Source organism: Lissotriton vulgaris, chromosome 8 (genome assembly GCF_964263255.1).
Source record: "Lissotriton vulgaris chromosome 8, aLisVul1.2, whole genome shotgun sequence".
Lineage (NCBI taxonomy): Eukaryota > Metazoa > Chordata > Amphibia > Caudata > Salamandridae > Lissotriton > Lissotriton vulgaris.
In genome coordinates this window covers 88429992-88436316 of record NC_141696.1, presented here as the reverse complement: position 1 = coordinate 88436316, position 6325 = coordinate 88429992, and the positions used below count along the sequence as shown (strand labels likewise).

The window sequence follows — 6325 nt, the reverse complement described above, 5'->3', positions numbered from 1 at the left end:
TCTAGTACAGTTTGTAGATTTGTATCACACCAGTTGGTGATAGTGTGCCCAAGTTCTGCAAAGCTTCAGGACATTGTGAGGTACCCTGGGCTTCGGTGACATCAATAGCTAACATGCTCGATGTCCGGTCAGGTGAACGTACATTCGCTTTGTGTCCCAGTGAAGATCTTTTGGCTGCGGCAATGTCCAAAGAGAGCCCAGGCTCCAACAAAGGTATTTCATGACCCAGCAGAGAATTGGCTCTAATGATAAAGTTGTCCAATGTCCCAGTTACATGACCACCCGAGGTGAGAGCCTTGCTCAGACTTTCCCATCCAGACATTTCGCTATGTTTATTACCCAAACAGCACAGTGAATATAACTTACTTAGTGCCTAGGCCAACTCAAAGAGCGGTGGACTGGATGAAAGAGGGGTGGCCCGGTCCAGTCTCCTCCGGGCTGCAACGGGCTTAAACGGGCCCGCCCTTGGCCCGGGCTTAGCCTGTCGCAGCCCGCGCGCGGTCCCGCGACGCTGGGGCTGTCCGATGTTTTAAAGCGCCTCCAGGCGCGGAAATGACGGTGGCGGGGGCTTCCGCCACAAAGGAGCCCGAGGGCTCCTTTGTATATTCAATTGTAACTCTACATTGACCTTGATTTGCTGTGCGCTCTTTCTAACTGTTACCGTTTTGTATTGCAGGGTAAGTTTTAAAATGCCCCCAAAAGATTTGCTGGAACGCCCGCTCCACCGGGGCTGTCCGATGTTTTAAAGCACCTCCGGGTGCGGAAAAAACAGAGGTGGCGGCTTCCGCCGCAAAGGAGCCCGGGGGGTGTAGTCCTCCTTCTCACTGCGGCCGCGGGAGCGGAACAGGACGACCAGCGCCAAAGTCAGGGAGTCTGTGGCTGCCAAGGTAAGTTTTAAAATGCCCTCAAAAGACACCGGTTGTATGACATTGCAACACATGCTTTTACCCTGTATGCCGTTACAAAGACTTGCTGTCGAAGAGCGCTGGAAGTAGAAATAGTATAGTTACCTATTCTAACTCCAGTCTGTGCAACAGTAGGGAAGGTGTTGGGGTTAAATCCAACACCTTATACCCTCTACAGGCATACATGGTAAAAGCATGTGTTGTAAAGCATGCGTTGTAACGGTTGTTTCCCCCATATACCACCTGCATGCAGCACCTGATGAATGACAGGGATTCGGGCTATGGCTGCTGAAAAGGATGTGGTAATTCTGGGTCTGGCAAGTTGATGCTCATTTCATGAGGGTAAACTCATGAGCTTATTAATTATTGGAGAAATACCGGCCACATCGCTACTTCCGGTGGTGACATTTCCCCACAGATTTAACAGGGGTCTCGCGCCAGTCCCTTAGTGAGTTAGATAAGTGTAGCGCTTAGAGCAGGGGTCTCCAAACCAGTCCTGGAGGGGGCACTTTCTCGCTGGATTTGACACCGCGGAAGTTCTACGACGAATTACTCACGCCGTATTTCTGCCAGGACAGCGTTTCCTTGCACTTCACAGGTTGCTACCGGATGGAGTAACCTGCAGTGGGGTCTCTAAGTGAATCGTCCATCTCCATCAGCCACTTCGAGTGGGCTATACCTGATTTACGAACCAGGCGTTCTGGGACAGCCATTTTAAAATTCATCATTGCCTGGTACATAAAGTGGCCAATACAATAATATACACTGCAAGAGATACTGCATATTTCAATTAAGATCTTGTTGGTCCTGAGGAGAACCCTGATAATCACAGGGCTCGAAACGCGTCGACCTTGCGCCCTCTTAAGTGAAGCAAACACATTCTAATTCAAGTGGTTATGTTTATTGCACATATAGTTTGGGATTCAACTGTATAAATGTATATAGTGGTGCATTAGAATTGGTTTCAATATTTTTGCGTTGGTTGACGGAGTTCGCTGTTGTGTCCTCAGGGGGCCCTTGCCTACAATTGCGAATCCATTTGGGCTACTCCCGCCGTAGTATGAATGAATGTGTAGAGTGGGCTATGAATCAGTAGTGAGTGTGAAACATTGTACGTATGCGAGATACCCTTGGGCATCTCGGCGCTTGCATTGGGAACCCGTCCTGGCTTGTGAGATAACCGTACTGGGCATCCCCAAGGTGAAAGCCAGGCATCCCGCCGCGGGGGCCGTAGTGGAGATTAAGCAAGCTGTTGCCCAGAGTTGCAGAGTGTGAGCCCGTGATTCCAATAGGCACCGAATTGAGAATTATCGAGTCCGTGGACACTTGGGCTCAGACCCTGCCGCGTCGGGAATTGAACCCTGGTCCCGGGACTGACCTCTGCTTCAGGGTATGCCTCCTCTAACCAGTGAGCCACCTCACACACATTGAATGTGTGAGGTGTGTTGTATCGAGTAACGGATTGACAAAATAATTTATGTTATATGGTTGTTGTTCGTGTATTGGTGAGTTATTTTTGTGTAATTGTATTTTTTTTGTAAACGAAAAACAAGGTTGGAAAATAAAAACCCATTTTGAGAAATTCACTTTTCGTTGAGACAGTTGATAAATTTACAGTGGCCTCTTTTTCAAAGTCAAGTGTTAAATAGAACCCAGTACTGGCATTTGTGTTGATCGATGTATTATTGGCTCAGCCTTTCTGAGTGGAGTCAAGGCCAATGGTTGTTTTTAGAGTATCAAAGCGGCACTATAATGTCACAGATTACTCATGCGCTAAAGTAAATAACATATTGCATACTTAACATTGGTTGATTTATATCTCTGTTTTCATCAAAGATAGTTTTATATTATATCCTCACCTCTACTCAAGGAAATAGACAGACCTACTGGAGGAAAGGGTTCTCTGGCACTGACAGCTACAAATCCAAAATCATAATTTGCTTTCTCGAATGCTTGGCTGCATCCCCGGGATATGTACAGGCCCCGTTCAATGCAAGATCTGTAATTTGAATTAGCTGGAGGGAGCCTGTATGGAATCGACTCATCTCTAGTTAGTAGGTTTGTGAGTTTTACCCACTAATGGCAAACACAGCATCCACAGGAGGCCCAACCTCTGGCGCACATCTCTCCCAGGATTACACTGCTGGTCAGGCGCGCTGCCGGGATTCACTCATTCCCGATATAAACCTTTCCTGACACATCTCTGGCTGAGACACGCCGGCAGGTTGGTTGGTTCTCAAGCCGCTGGTGAGCTGTGGCAGGTGAGCTGTTGTGTGTTGATCATATTGGGTATTTCTGATTTTGATAGTTATTTTAGGAATCCTGGATTTAATGCTCTGATGAGAAATCTAGTTCCCATTGATTGATGTTTAGTTCTGGAATTTTATAATAGTTAATCTGCCGGTGTGTCTGCAAACATTTGAAGCAAAAGTGCTGCCTTTCTGTGAACAACAAAAGTGTTTCGAGTTGTGTTTTCTCTAAAACAAATTCCAACCCTTTTCACTAAATCTCATCACGGTCCGGTTGGCACGCTGTGCACAAAGGTTTGCAGCACAGGACATGAATCCAATCCACACCTGCGCGCTGGTGCAAACCGGGTCTGCGTACAGACTTTTAATGAAATCCTGGCCCATATTTACAAACAGAGACTTTGCGTTGGTTTGCATTTTATTTTTAACACAAACTCGAGGCAAAGTGTTGTGTTGGTAGTTATAATCCAACGCAAGCCACGATTTCAGTTGGATTGTAAACCAAGGTGATGCAATGTAGGTGTGATGATCGGACACACTGGTCCCGCGGTGAAGGATTTGGACAAAAAGCAAATAAACACTGCACAAAACATCACGCTGTCAGGTTCCCCATGCCACTTGCATACATCACCATCTATATTGCAGTAGGTGTGGGATTGGTACATGCATCAATATTGCATTTTGCGATTCCTTAATTGCGAAAAATAAGGAATCGCAATTAAGGAATTGCAAAATGCAATGCATCAAGAAATCGCTAAATAAATTGCGATTTCTTAATATTCCTTAATTGTGATTCACATTTTGCGAATCGCAATTAAGGAAAACCTTCCCATTGATTCCAAAGGACCCCCCCCCCTGCACCCTTGAAATGTATTTGTAAGTGCAAGTTTCACACACACATGTCCAAAGGACATGTGTGTGTGTAACATGACACTTTCAAAAATGCATTTTTTAACATTTTTGAAAGATTTCGCAAATTAACACGAGGTTCAACCTCGTGTTATTTTGCTCCCCCTATTTGCGAATTTGCAATTTTTTAAACATTCATGCATTGCATTTAAGGAATTGCAAAACTGCGATTCCTTAAATGCAATCGCATTTTCTGAAATCGCAAAAAATAGCGATTTCTTGTACTTTTGCATTGATGCATCCCAATTAGTGATTTTGGAATCGCAAACGGCCGAATTTTGCGATTCGCACCGTTTGCGACTCCAAAATCACTTGATGCATGTGGCTGTCTTTTGAGGGTGTAGAAGCGAGTCCTTGACATAGTGCCAGGCCGGTCTGAAAAATGCTGCCCACTGGCTGAGCCGATATGTGGAGAGATTTTTAGGTTCCGTGCAGGGGATGCACCAGTCATCTGTTTGTTGAGTTGACTGGTAGTGCTTCCAGGCACATTTGTTGTAGACAGGAAGGCGTTCCACTGAGTGCATCGACTGTGCCTTTAGATAAATGACTGCATCAGTTCCAAAGCCCTCCATGGAGCAAAGCTGCAGGTCACCCTGGAAGTACTTGGCATACAGTCTAGAAATAGGAAGACCCTATCCAAAATCAGCCAGAGGTGTTCCACCTGCACCTAGCTGTGTCATGGGTGTAGTAGAATACATATAGCTGAAAAGCCTTTCAATCTTGCGTAGTGGGACACCACCTCCTCTGTCACTCATCTTAATAGCAACATCTTCGCCGCCCAGAGCCACCATCACCTTGATGGGGGAAGCGAGGGACTGGAGCTGTGGTGCTCCACTCTGGCTCGCATGGCATTCTTGAAGAGCTCAAAGAGCATGTGATAAAGATGAGATGGGGCATATACAATATGAATGGGGTTCTTCGATCATTAGCATTGACTGCCTGGATTTCCAGATTAGGGAAAGCCATATAGTATTTATCACACAGCATCTTCGCCATTTCATAGGCATCTCTCACTATGTCAGTCACATCACAATTCGGGTCGATGCTTCCAATGTGTTTAGGATGTGCAGGGTTTGTCGTTGCATCAAAAATCAAAGTGCGCTGGTTGATCAGCATGCGGATAGAGATGCGGCTCAGGTAAATGCAGTCCATAAAGTATTGCACATTCTGATTTGTCACTGGGTCGATGCCGAAGGCTTTCTTGTGCTCAATGACATGACCCCCCGGGCCATAGTTTGGACCACATCATTGGGCCAGTTCCTGATGGTGATGAGGGCGTTTGCGAACTGTTGAAGGGTGCTCTGGTCCTCTGGACCCTTATGAAGAAACTCCAGGATGTCCAACCAGCTCTGCACCAGTTGAACGGAAGGGGATCCCAGCAGTTGATCTGGTAGCAAGTTAATCTCTTTCATGATGTTGGCGAGGCGCACTGGCAGCTCCTGGCGCAGGAAGGCCAAGGAGGTTTTTTCACAGTCATTGCTAGATATGAAGTCCAGGAATTGCTTCAAGGAGAGCGGGGAGGGAGAAAACTTACAGAAATGGTCGATCTCCTTCAGGGTGCCCCCTGCCCGGCTCGCGGCTAGCATCAAGGTGCGAACCAGGGGCATGCTCATAGTGGGGATGTCAGAGGCGGTCGTGCATGGGCTGCTGCGTGTCTGCTCTCTGCAACCCTAATCCAGGGCTCGATTTCAGGGTTGTCAGGCTCCACTCTCCCAGCCTGCTATTTCTTCTGGATTTCAATTGAAACTCTATTTGTTCCACCTCTAGATTTCGGGTTCTAGGACTCTGGCCTTGCTCAAAGAGTCTCCGTTGACTCTACGTCTCTTGCCGAATGAGAGCTGAAGCATTTTTAATATTATATAAAATGAAGACATAGTTGCTGTTTTTACATTATTTTATGCAACTAATATCTATTGACGAAGACAATAGTCCTGGCTTTGTGTGGGTCGAATGTTACTGGATGCATTGATAGAAACAGCAAAATACCAGTCGGGCGGCACATTATGCGCAGCATATATTTTAAGGTGGGGTGTTTTAAATCACACACTTAATTACATCAGACACGCCCCTTGGAGAAACCCCCAGTTTGTTCATCCCACTTAAAGCCCTGACAACAACACCATGTCACAGTTACCTCGTGTCCTGGTACTGTGCATCATGCATGACTCATCACTATCAAGTTTTCGGATTGCCTATGTGCAGGGGCATAGTGAACTCTCCTCCGCCCCACCCCTTGCTTTAGTAACTACAGCATGGGTGAAG

General features: G+C 46.5%; 1 pseudogene; it reads right to left on the bottom strand.

The window, feature by feature from the left end:
* Positions 1-4371: 4371 nt before the first annotated feature.
* LOC147693463 (pyruvate dehydrogenase (acetyl-transferring) kinase isozyme 2, mitochondrial pseudogene) lies at positions 4372-5670 on the bottom strand (annotated as a pseudogene).
* Between the last annotated feature and the right edge of the window lie 655 nt (positions 5671-6325).